The 13,281-nt window shown below is 44.3% G+C and overlaps 1 pseudogene; it reads left to right on the top strand.

Moving 5' to 3' along the window:
• Positions 1-246: 246 nt before the first annotated feature.
• Positions 247-13,281, top strand: part of LOC141128809 (legumain pseudogene) — a 46,178-nt pseudogene continuing 33,143 nt past the window's right edge.

Raw genomic sequence — 13,281 nt, forward strand, 5'->3', positions numbered from 1 at the left:
TTCAGACTATCTAATGGGACATTACATGAGGCCAGACATTTTGTGGATTGCCAGACTAAGGGAGTGATTTACATCAGGTCATTAAACAACGTCTGTAGATTACAGTTATGAGTGGCTTGTGGGGTACTGTTCTCGAAAGATTTGAGTTTTTTGCAAACTAAACCAAAAGCATTGACATTGATGTTGGAATTGTATTGGAGCTGTACGAGTTAGTCACAGATCTAGTTTGTTATTGACACCAGAGAAATGTTCACAACTTATGAAGCTACAGCAATTGAAAAATCAGCTGTCAAGGACTATGAGATCAAGAGGAAAGGAAATCAAGGAAAAGTTCTGAGTAGGGATATAAAAATCAGGTTCATAATCAGTGTCATAATGGGCTACATGATTGTCATTATAGGCATACATCTCATTGTGATCTACATTGTGGGAATAATTTTGAACCACTGAACGGTTGTCAGGATATCCTGATTTAACGTCTGAAGTGGGGCCACTCCCTCAAAGAGGGCAGGCCCTGTGTCAGACCCCGTCCCTGAGTACGGGGAGGGCCTGGGTTGGTATTATATTGCTGGCCACGTCCATATGGGTGAGAAAAGGGGGTGGCATTCTAATTGTTACCACTAATTCTTCTTGAATTTCCATAATGAGGGTAATAAGGATGCTTACCGCCACCGTTATGGGCGGGGCATTAGGCACGCTTGCGGGTATACATACCTGGGACGGATTCGGAAGAATACGATTAGTCTGTCCCGTTAGGGGCCTCCCTACTGGTTGGTTCACGGTTTGTGGAGTAGTGTCCATGGCAGGATTAGCAACGGCAGTTTGTTCTGCCATTCAAACACTGTTTGAGATTGATAATCCCCAATATCTCTATATCTTTCCGCATATTCATCACTAGTTTTAAAAGGCATCATCTTCTCTTTAATGGCTTTAAATTTCCTCATCTAGTCTCCCTAAATTACTGGCTTTCCTTTCAACTAAAAATTTCAAAAAGCTGATTCCAGCCTCATTGAAATATTTGAACCATTCCTCAAGTTCAACTTCTCCTTTCTGGGGACACACCTCAGGGCACCATGAGGTTTTTAATATAGGTCTCAAGGAATGCTATATCCCATTGAGTATGGGTTTTAGAGATGGTAAGATTCTTCAACCTCATAAACACACCCCCCAGGTCACCATCACCTTCCTTTATGGCCTCAAACACACCTTCAGTATTGACTACTCTGGTAGCCCTGAATTCAAAAATATCCATAATGTGAAGTGAAAAAATTAGATAAAATACTTAAAATTGAGTGAAACACGTGAATTGTCAAAAAATAGCTGCAATAATAAGTATAACAAACACATATGGCAAAAAAAGAACTGTGCTATTAAAGTGCTGAAGCTGCAACTCAAAGTGATATACAAGACCAATAAAACAAAAGGAGCTGCGCTAGAGGTATATAAATAGGATGGAGGAGGATGTCATCTATGCCCAGCCAAGACCCCAAGTGGTCTTGTGGGCACGATATATAGATGACACCCTCCTCCTATGGGATGGTAGCGAGACTCTCAGACTTTATAACATCATTGAATGATAACAGAGGGATCCATCTCAGTCATGAGGCCAGTTGAGAAAAACATCTATTTCTTAGATCTTACTATTTCTGTCAGTGGCGATAAGTTTGTCACATCGACCTTCTTTAAGCCCACTGACAGAAATTCTTTAATCCCTAATGACAGTTGTCATCAAGCCTCTTGGCTTAAATCTGTGCCTAGGAGTCAATATTTATGTTTGAAAACGGAACTGCACAGAACATGAGACCTTTATAGCCCAAGCACATACCCTCACTGAGAGATTTGTGCACAAAGGGTATTCCCTTGAGTCTCTTACAAATATGTTGGATGTCGTTAAAGGTGTTGATAGAGCTGAGCTTTCAAAAGGAGAATCCATGCAATTCAGGGAATAACAATACCTTTAGAAATCCCTTTATAACCAAATATTCAAGGCAGCATTCAAGTATCAAACACATAGTGAGACGACATTAGCATATCTTGAAGATAGACAGGGTATTAAAGTCCCTTTTGCCAGACAGACCTCAGGTTGTGTTTAGGGGTGTCCCTTCTTTAAAGGATAAACTAGCTCCCAATGTCCTCAAACCCCCCAGGAACAAACCAACATTTTTTTTCAGAACTAACTGGATTCTACCAGTGTAGAAAGTGACAGGTTTGCTTGTTGAATGGGTGTAGAACGAGGAGGACTAACAGTTTCAGTTCTAGCTGTACTTCCAAAAATTTTACTATAGAACCATTCACCACCTGTTCCATGGTGGGAGCGGTGTACATGCTCCAATGCCCGTGCGGACTACAGTACGTGGGCAGGACCAAACGACCCCTACAAGTACGTTTGAATGAACATAACAATATTCGTAGGGGTTTTACTAAACATTCTGTGTCTAAACTAGGGATGAGCCGAACACCCCCCTGTTCGGTTCGCACCAGAACATGCGAACAGGAAAAAAGTTCGTTCGAACATGCGAACACCGTTAAAGTCTATGGGACACGAACATGAATAATCAAAAGTGCTAATTTTCAAGGCTTATATGCAAGTTATTGTCATAAAAAGTGTTTGGGGACCTGGGTCCTGCCCCAGGGGACATGGATCAATGCAAAAAAAAGTTTTAAAAACGGCCGTTTTTTCAGGAGCAGTGATTTTAATAATGCTTAAAGTCAAACAATAAAAGTGTAATATCCCTTTAAATTTTGTACCTGGGGGGTGTCTATAGTGTGCCTGTAAAGGGGCGCATGTTTCCTGTGTTTAGAACAGTCTGACAGCAAAATGACATTTTGAAGGAAAAAACTCATTTAAAACTACCCGCGGCTATTGCATTGCCGACAATACACATAGAAGTTCATTGATAAAAACGGCATGGGAATTCCCCAAAGGGGAACCCCGAACCAAAATTAAAAAAAAAAAAATGACGTGGGGGTCCCCCTAAATTCCATACCAGGCCCTTCAGGTCTGGTATGGATTTTAAGGGGAACCCCGCGCCAAAAAAAAAAAAAAAAAAACGGCGTGGGGTCCCCCCAAAAATCCATACCAGACCCTTATCCGAGCACGCAACCTGGCAGGCCGCAGGAAAAGAGGGGGGGACGAGAGTGCGGCCCCCCCTCCCTCCTGAACCGTACCAGGCCACATGCCCTCAACATTGGGAGGGTGCTTTGGGGTAGCCCCCCAAAACACCTTGTCCCCATGTTGATGAGGACAAGGGCCTCATCCCCACAACCCTGGCCGGTGGTTGTGGGGGTCTGCGGGCGGGGGGCTTATCAGAATCTGGAAGCCCCCTTTAACAAGGTGACCCCCAGATCCCGGCCCCCCCCCTGTGTGAAATGGTAAGGGGGTACATAAGTACTCCTACCATTTCACGAAAAAAGTGTCAAAAATGTTAAAAATGACAAGAGACAGTTTTTGACAATTCCTTTATTTAAATGCTTCTTCTTTCTTCTATCTTCCTTCATCTTCTGGTTCTTCTGGTTCTTCCTCCGGCGTTCTCGTCCAGCATCTCCTCCGCGGCGTCTTCTGTCTTCTTCTCCTCGGGCCGCTCCGCACCCATGGCATGGGGGGAGGCTCCCGCTCTTCTCTTCTTCTCTTCTTCTCTTCTTCTCCGGGCCGCTCCGCAATCCATGCTGGCATGGAGGGAGGCTCCCGCTGTGTGACGGCTCTCCTCGTCTGACAGTTCTTAAATAACGGGGGGCGGGGCCACCCGGTGACCCCGCCCCCTCTGACGCACGGTGACTTGACGGGACTTCCCTGTGACGTCACGGGGAATGCCACAGGGAAGTCCCGTCAAGTCACCGTGCGTCAGAGGGGGGCGGGGTCACCGGGTGGCCCCGCCCCCCCGTTATTTAAGAACTGTCAGACGAGCAGCGCCGTCACACAGCGGGAGCCTCCCTCCATGCCAGCATGGATTGCGGAGCGGCCCGGAGAAGAAAATGAAGAAGAAGAGAAGAAGAGAAGAAAAGAAGAAAAGAAGAAGAGAAGAAGAGAAGAAGAGAAGAAGAGAAGAGCGGGAGCCTCCCCCCCATGCCATGGGTGCGGAGCGGCCCGAGGAGAAGAAGACAGAAGACGCCGCGGAGGAGATGCTGGACGAGAACGCCGGAGGAAGAACCAGAAGAACCAGAAGATGAAGCAAGATAGAAGAAAGAAGAAGCATTTAAATAAAGGAATTGTCAAAAACTGTCTCTTGTCATTTTTAACATTTTTGACACTTTTTTCGTGAAATGGTAGGGGTACTTATGTACCCCCTTACCATTTCACACAGGGGGGGGGGCCGGGATCTGGGGGTCACCTTGTTAAAGGGGGCTTCCAGATTCCGATAAGCCCCCCGCCCGCAGACCCCCACAACCACCGGCCAGGGTTGTGGGGATGAGGCCCTTGTCCTCATCAACATGGGGACAAGGTGTTTTGGGGGGCTACCCCAAAGCACCCTCCCAATGTTGAGGGCATGTGGCCTGGTACGGTTCAGGAGGGAGGGGGGCCGCACTCTTGTCCCCCCCCTCTTTTCCTGCGGCCTGCCAGGTTGCGTGCTCGGATAAGGGTCTGGTATGGATTTTTGGGGGGACCCCACGCCGTTTTTTTTTTTTTTTTTTTGGCGCGGGGTTCCCCTTAAAATCCATACCAGACCTGAAGGGTCTGGTATGGAATTTAGGGGGAACCCCACGTCATTTTTTTTTTTAAATTTTGGTTCGGGGTTCCCCTTTGGGGAATTCCCATGCCGTTTTTATCAATGAACTTCTATGTGTATTGTCGGCAATGCAATAGCCGCGGGTAGTTTTAAATGAGTTTTTTCCTTCAAAATGTCATTTTGCTGTCAGACTGTTCTAAACACAGGAAACATGCGCCCCTTTACAGGCACACTATAGACACCCCCCAGGTACGAAATTTAAAGGGATATTACACTTTTATTGATTGACTTTAAGTATTATTAAAATCACTGCTCCTGAAAAAACGGCCGTTTTTAAAACTTTTTTTTGCATTGATCCATGTCCCCTGGGGCAGGACCCAGGTCCCCAAACACTTTTTATGACAATAACTTGCATATTAGCCTTTAAAATTAGCACTTTTGATTTCTCCCATAGACTTTTAAAGGGTGTTCCGCGGCATTCGAATTTGCCGCGAACACCCCAAATTGTTCGCTGTTCGGTGAACTTGCGAACAGCCAATGTTCGAGTCGAACATGAGTTCGACTCGAACTCGAAGCTCATCCCTAGTCTAAACGCTACCTCACAGTGCATAATAGAGACCCAAGTAATACTATTTTTTTTGGGCATAGACAAGTATAGGCCACAGTGGAGGGGAAGTTGTCTGGTTAGGAGTATCTCTAAATTGGAGATGTCATGGGTACACAAGATCAAGTGTTATACCCATTATGGATTAAACATTGACGGTGACATTAACTCCTTTATTGATAACTCTTAGTGATATATATTCCCCTTTTTAACTTTCATTATATTCATTTTTAAGCAATTTAGCGCTTTGAGGTGTTAACATCTATTGTAAACTTGATGCGAGTCCTGGGCAGCTATGTTAATTTTTACAAGGCATTTGAAATTTCCAGTGTCTGGACCTCTGTGAGGTTTGATCACTACGTTACATCTCAAAGGTGACCCTTGAGGCCTTTTTGGCTCTTGATTCAGTTATTATCATTGAGTCAATTTTTTTTTTTTTTTTCATTTTTGGGTATAAATAGTGCAAGTTAAATTATCATTACAATATCTACTGAATGTGGCCCCTATGGGACTGTTATGGTGTTGTGTGAGGTGGCACCCCTTTTTTTCACCGCACATTATATGCGGGGTGTGTCACCTTCTGACAGCATGTACATGTATATGTTATCTATTTTTTGCTGCTATTTGTTTTAATTTGAAGCTCATGGGCAAACCACGAATCTATTGTTATTTAGAGCCATCACTTTCGTCCTGGTTCTGTTGCCCCACAGTAAGGTGGCGTGAACTAGTCACAGTTTGGGACTTCTTATATTGTTTAGGCAGTTTGTATTTTTTCCCTTAGTTAAGATGGCTACATCGTATTAGCATAGACTTTTTATAATACCTTGGGTGTTTCATTATTTGCCCTTAGTATTGGCGCTTTTTACGTTACCAATCCCGATATTTTCCCACAATCAAAAAGGCCACATTAAATCAGCGGGCCGGGACTCAGATCGAGGTCTGGTATTTTGGTTTGACTATATGTAGCGGTGCATCAGAACGCCGCCCGTTCCCCGAGACGACGTCCTCTGTGTGACGAAACGCACAGGGTGAGCGATGTACTGGCGTCACCGCATATTGTCACGCTACGCTTTACTCTGGCGTGTTTTTCTGTCTTTTAAATTTTACATTTTTGCCGGCCGGTTTTACTGTGCGCTACGATACAGCGGTATATGTCTGTATAGACTTACTATTGTCCAGTCCTTTTTACTTTAATAAACCATCGGATTTTACCTATGGTGGTGCATTTTTGCTTTTCCACCATGGCTTTACATACCTGATTAGATCATCCACCCCCTCACCTTGTTCCTCTCATCTTTGGACCGAGCCTCTCAGTGTGTCTGCTGACAATGACATATCAAGATTATTGGATATCTGGGGCTGGAACTTCGGGAGACGCCAGGCGTGTGAGTTGCTTGCAATGGCCATTTTCAACAACGGAAGACACTTCTCTACCCAGGATTGGGTGACAAGCTATTTTCAGCTGGCAATCTGGTAAGCCTGCATTATTTAAGGTGGCGGATTCACATTGCTCCTTGATCTATGAAGATTTGTCACAGGGTGTCGCAGCACCAACATCATGCCGATTATTATTATTACTGACTGTGCCTATTGGCTTTTATCACCAGTAACATTGACTTTTTCATTATGCAATTGTGCCTATGTTAATAATACTTATTGGCAACTCTGATGTGATGTTCATTCATCACATATACACATTGCACTTTTTGTTGATGTATATAATCCATTCTGGTTCTTATTTATATACCACTAGCGCAGCTCCTTTTGTTTTATTACAGTATATATGGCATAGATTTGAAGGAATTTCTAGTTATGGCAGTGGATTTTAACACATCAATATTTTATTTGACCAGATATACTATCTGCAATGCAGAGGTGCATCTATGGGTGCCAAATTTTCCCCATCCATGGTGAACTTGTACATGGGTTGCTGGGAGGAAAATGCTGCCCTTTGCAGAGTGCCAGAGGCTTTTTTTTGTGGTGTCCCCAAATTTTTGTAACCCTCCCTCCCCCCAACTGCTAAGTCAGCTGATCCCAATTCTCTATCCTCAATCATCTATCTGCTGATTTTGCCAAACCCATACACACTATACCCATCTCTTTAGTGCTCAGATTTATGGATGAATTACCCAAAGCATGTAGTGCAAGGGCCTGCCTGTATACTTTCAAATGGTACTGTTTAAAGTTTTTGTATCCTATTATTATCTTGATAGGTAATAGCAGAATGTCCAAATGTCCTCAAATGTGTACAGTGTGTATTTATATCTTTGTATTCAGACACTTCTTACCTGTCCAGTGGTCTGCCAATAGTGTAACTAAGGAGGGTCTGTTCCAAGTAATACCCTGTATTTAGGCATTCATCTCTCAATGAAGTGAAGAGGGTTACCTGTCCAAGAGTTCCCCCCCCCTATAATGTTAGAAATGGCCCATGAGGGGGGGAGGGGGAATATGATAGGTGTACCTTCTACTTTGTTGTTGTTAAATTCCCCTTAATAAATGCTATCTGGAGGTTGCCCCATAATGTTTGTGTATAATCTGCTTGCCATGTTTCTGTGAAAAAATAGTAATGTTTATTGTTTTTTCCTCAACAGTTTCCTTCAACGCCACAGGAATGGCAGACTGTGGCCTCCCACTTTGCCCAGCGGTGGGACTTTCCTAACTGCGGAGGGGCAATTGATGGGAAACACGTCCACATCGTCCCACCACCCAACTCGGGGTCGTACTATTATAATTACAAGGGGTTTAATAGTATAGTGATGTTGGCAGTGATGTTGGCGGTGGTGTCGGCTAATTACGAGTTCCTGTATGTGGACGTGGGGAAGAATGGCCGGATGTCTGATGGTGGAGTCATCGCCCAGACAGAGTTCTACAGGCGTCTCCAGAATGGCAGCTTGGACTTGCCACCTCCAGAGGACAATGTTGAAGGTCTCCCATTTGTGTTCGTTGCTAATGAAGCATTTGCGCTGGGGGACCACCTGATGCGGCCAATCCCGATGAGGACCCTCACCCCAGAACAGAGGGTTTTTAATTACCGGCTGGCCAGAGCCCAAAGAGTGGTGGAGAACACATTTGGAATCCTGGCCAGCCGGTTCCGATTATTTCTGACACCCATCCATATGGTGGAGTATAAACTGAACCATATAATACTTGGCTGAATGTTTTCTTAAAAAATTATGGAGAACACAGCAGGCAACTATGCTGGCTCAGTTGGGCCTGAGGCCGGAATCCCAAATCCATCAACACTGACGGCGCTTGAAAGTGGCCATCCTGGCTTGCCCTCCCTGAGTGCCCGTGATGTCCGGTTACGATACCTGGAGTTCTTTGCGGGTAGGGGGGCTATCAATATGCCAGACAATCTGTGAAACCTTTTTCAAATAAAAAACAACCAAAAGAAATTCTTTGTGGACATTTACTGCTTGTGTTTGTTTTAGCTGACCCTGACAGAAATGTGTTGAGTGCAGAAAATGTCGTGATTGGGTAACCTTATAAAAAAGTGCTGGCTGGTACTTCCTAAATGCAAAAACACATTTCACTACAAGTGCACTTGCAACTGCACTGAACCTGCACTTGTAGTGCAAAGTGTATTTGCCCTTAGGAAATAACCCCCATTTTTGCATAAAACAGCAATTACATCACCCCAAAAGTGTTGTAGTGTTGAGACAATAATCCACACATTCTTGAGTAAGCCACTTTTTTTATACCTGCACAATCACATGTGCATTTACGAAAGGTTTTTAAAGCAAACCAACATGTTTGTTGTATAACAATTTTTGCAGTAGCATTATCAAAAATCGAAATATCCATTTCAGATAAAACCAGCCTGTGTAAAACCAACAAGAAAGCCAAAAAACTTGAACTTACAAAGGTTACATATGGGAAAACCTGAAGGCTATATCAGACATCAGTATTTAGGAACTGGGTTTGATATAGCGTTCAGATGGGGGGAAATCACCCCTGGAAAAGCCAAATTTGGAAGATGCACACCAATTTACGAATGTCAACATGTGCTATCTCCCATCGGGGGGGATCAAGGGACGTGTTTTGGGGGAGCAAGCCCTTCCTCAACGCGACTTTATAATCGAGGAAGGGGTTGCACCCCCAAAACGCGTCCATTGATCTCCCGTGATGGCAGATAGCACATGTTGGCACACTGTGTGCATCCTCCAAATTTGGCTTTTCTAAACATTGAAAAAAATTTAAGAAGATTGGACCACAATAAAACAGGTGATTTTGTGGGGTTTAAATTCGCCCCAAAACATCAATGATGTTATTATTTTTTTTAATAACATCACTGATTTGTTGCTGTATGTTGTGCAATTCGAGATTACACCCCATGATCTCCCCGATCAGTATCTGGGCACTTTCAGATGTGAAACGTTCTCTATCCCTCACATCACGATCACCTAAAAAGAGATAAAGAACAAAAAAAAAGGTCTCAAAAATCTGCCACCATCCATCTCTTTTACCTGAGCCTGTGGTCGCAGACACTGACCTGTTGTGGTGCCAATCTCCACCACATCTTCTTCTTCCTCCTGCTCTTCTTCTTGTGTTGGTGGTATTTCACCTTCTTCCATAGGTGGGGGGTCTGTGTTCTCCTGGGATGAGGGGTGTCCGAGTCTTTTCTCCCCTATGTAAAACAAAAATGGTATACTTGGCACACAGATATTTGATGGCAGAACTAGAAATAGGAAACATTGCTTGGAAGTGGGGTACAATTGTCTATTTTAGCAGAATTCCAAGATGTATTTTTTTTATTGGCCTTTGTCAAGCTGCAATACTTTACCTGTTTAGTACAAGCTTCACAGATGGAGACCCCCCTATAGTATACACTGGAGCACCTGTGTGGCCCCCCTAATAAAAATGGTGTTCTGGGGTCCCACACTAGTGCTCCAGTGTCCAGATGTGAAAACAGCTGCTCAGTGTCCTCTCCTTACACACAATCTAGTTGGCATTTCATTCTAGTAACAAACCCATCTACACAAACAAATATTTGGCATCCAAGTAGGCCCAAAAAAAATGTGTGAAAATGTATATGGCCTAAACAATGGTGTTCTAGAGGCCGAAAGAAAAATGTTTGATACAAACGAATAATGGGCCCATGAACATTAAAGTTGCCCTTTTAAACATTACAATTAATAAAAGCATATGGAGCAGAACGAACAGAATAAAGACAGAAAGAATAGGAACACAGCACAACTACTTACTTTTTTGCAGCACTCTCCGGATCTTTCGGTACTGCTCTGGCTCTCTCAACTTCAGGTCCGACCACAGCTTCCTGAGCTGATCTTTAGATCTTCGTACCCCGAAATTCCTGTGAAGGCTTTTGACCACTTTAGCTATGATTTTGGCCTTTCGGATGTTGGGGTGTGGGTAAGGCCCATATTTTCCGTCATAGTCGGACTTCCTCATGATGTCGACCATCTCCAACATCTCCCCAAAGGACATATTTGTGGCCTTAAAACGTCTCCTTCTGGATCGGGACGTGCCTGGATCCGGGCTTTCCTCCTCCTCGTTGCTAGAATTAGCATGCACCTGCTGTAACTCCGCCATGTGCTCTTCACCTACTGCGCCGAACGAAAAGGGGCGGGGAATAGACTAGAAAGAACGTCAGGGGCGGGTGGCGTTACACGCATGCGCAGTGTGTATAAAGCGTAACACGCGTGCGTATTACGTACGATCTGTGAGCGGAGGAAGGAGCATTGGACGCGCCGATCGTAAGAACGAAGGTAAGAGACAAACTTGTGCCTATACTGCTTCTAGGTTGAGGCCTATATTGTAACAAGATTAGGAGAGTTTTGTCTGACATTAGGCTTTGTCTTGTGTTGTGTCTTGCAGTGAACATGGATATCTTAATGAAAGACAATGACTTCATGTCAGTATTCGTAGATATGCTAAGTGAGCTGCCCTGTCTGAGAGATTACCCACCCCCATTTCAAGAACCAAGCAAAGAGGAAGGCAGCACTGGAGCAATTGTGTGAAATTGTGAAGCAGGTGATCCCCACGGCAGACATCACCTATTTAAAGATCTTCATTGGTGGCCTGAGGAGCACATATCTGAGGGAGCGCAAGAAAGTCCTGGATTCACAGAGATCCGGAGCAGCAGATGACATCTATGTCCCCAGGATGTTGTACTATGACAGGCTGCACTTTCTGGCAGGCCAGACTGAACCCAGGCCATCCCTCTCCAGTCTTCCTTCCACGCTTCCTTCCCCCCCGGCTGAGGCTTCTGACCCCCAACCTGGGCCTTCCAGGTGATATATGTGGAGGAGCCCAGATTGAGCCAGGTATAGCATTCCTCTAAATATTTCTGCTTGTCCAATCAATGATATTAACTAGATGTTAGTTGGGAGTACTAATTTAGGATTGTGATTGATGATGCAAAACATTACAACCATGTCCCTTTATCATACACAGGGAAGTCTCAGCCAGGAGGTGGCCGGGCCAAGCCGGCTGGCTGATCTGCAGGTCCCTCCACCCCCCCTGAAAATAGAAAGTGGCAGTAGGAGGAGTACCCTAGAAGAGGCTGCTATAGCATTCTTTTGGAGGGCTACAGAGGTCCTGGGAGCACCCCACACCATGGAGGAGAACATTGCTGCCTTCATAGCCTATAAAATGCAGAGGATGGAGGAGGTCCAAAAAGTCTTGTGTGAGGCCCTCATATCGGAGGCTCTGGAGAAAGGTATGAGGGGCCAAATTACACCTCAGACACACCTTTGCGTTGGTCCTCCTCCTCCCTCTCCTCCAGGTCCCCCCAGTCCTCCTCCTCCTGCCACATCTCCAACTGCACAGCCACAGCCCGGAAGGAAGCGTGGAAGGAAGACCAGACAGTGATTGCCCTGGGTTCAGTCTGGTCGGCCAAAAGATGCAGCCTCTTGTGGTACCACAGCCTGGGGACACAGATGTCATCTGCTGCTATCCGGATCTCTGCGAATTCTGGACCAGACTGCCCTCCCTTAGATATGGACTCCTCAGGCCACCAATTTTGATGTTGAAGAATTGATGTCTGCCGTGGGGGTCCCAGGCTTCGCTAATTTCTCCTGTTGATCCAGTGTTGCCTTCCTCTTTGTTTGGTTCTGATCCCTTAATAAAGGATTTTTGTTTTGAATTATACTCTCCTATGCGTTTTACTTCAAAAAGGACAGTTGGTTTGTGAGGATTCAGGTACATTTCAAATATACAAATGTGAAATGAACAAGGGACACCAACACCAAACAAACAATCTCCTTGAGATTAAATAATAAAAGATATCAATGGTGTTGGGGTAACTTGACACACAAAACACACCCAAAAATATTCTGGAGTAAAAATAAAAACAACATTGAACAAAGATCAGCCTTGGAAAAAATCCAAACATTAAAAGAAAAAAAAAATAAAGAAAAAATATAAAAAACTGTCAGATGTGACAACTAATAACAATATATTCAGGGAATCCCACTAAAAAAACACAAATAAAACTTTGTGAGAAGTGTGTGTGTGTGTGTGTGTATGTGTGTGCAGCAAAACGACTTAATTCTTGTCACATTATAAAGAAGAAGAGAGTGCGCTGTATTAAACCATTTTTAACATTGCAGCATGACGAAAGTGTTGTATCCATTGCGAACGCTAAGTTTACCAGAACGAGCTGTCCCGTGTCGGAATTTCTTCTGAGCATGCGTGGCACTTTGTGCGTCGGAACAGGCCACACACGGTCGGAATTGACGCGATCGGATTTTGTTGTCGGAAAATTTTATCTCCTGCTCTCCAACTTTGTGTGTCGGAAAATCCGATGGAAAATGTCCGATGGCGCCCACACACGGTCGGAATTTCCGACAACACTCTCCGATCGGACATTGTCCATCGGAAAATCCGACCGTGTATGCGGGGCATTAGTCTAGTTCAAGAATTTCAGAAAGACACATGTAGCTTTAATACAACATTATATAACCTTTTATGCATGCATACAAAAAAAAAAAAAAATCTTGAACTAGCATCATGCAATATAAAAATTTAAAACAATATATTCTTTAAATATGA

Source organism: Aquarana catesbeiana, linkage group LG01 (genome assembly GCF_042186555.1).
Source record: "Aquarana catesbeiana isolate 2022-GZ linkage group LG01, ASM4218655v1, whole genome shotgun sequence".
NCBI lineage: Eukaryota > Metazoa > Chordata > Amphibia > Anura > Ranidae > Aquarana > Aquarana catesbeiana.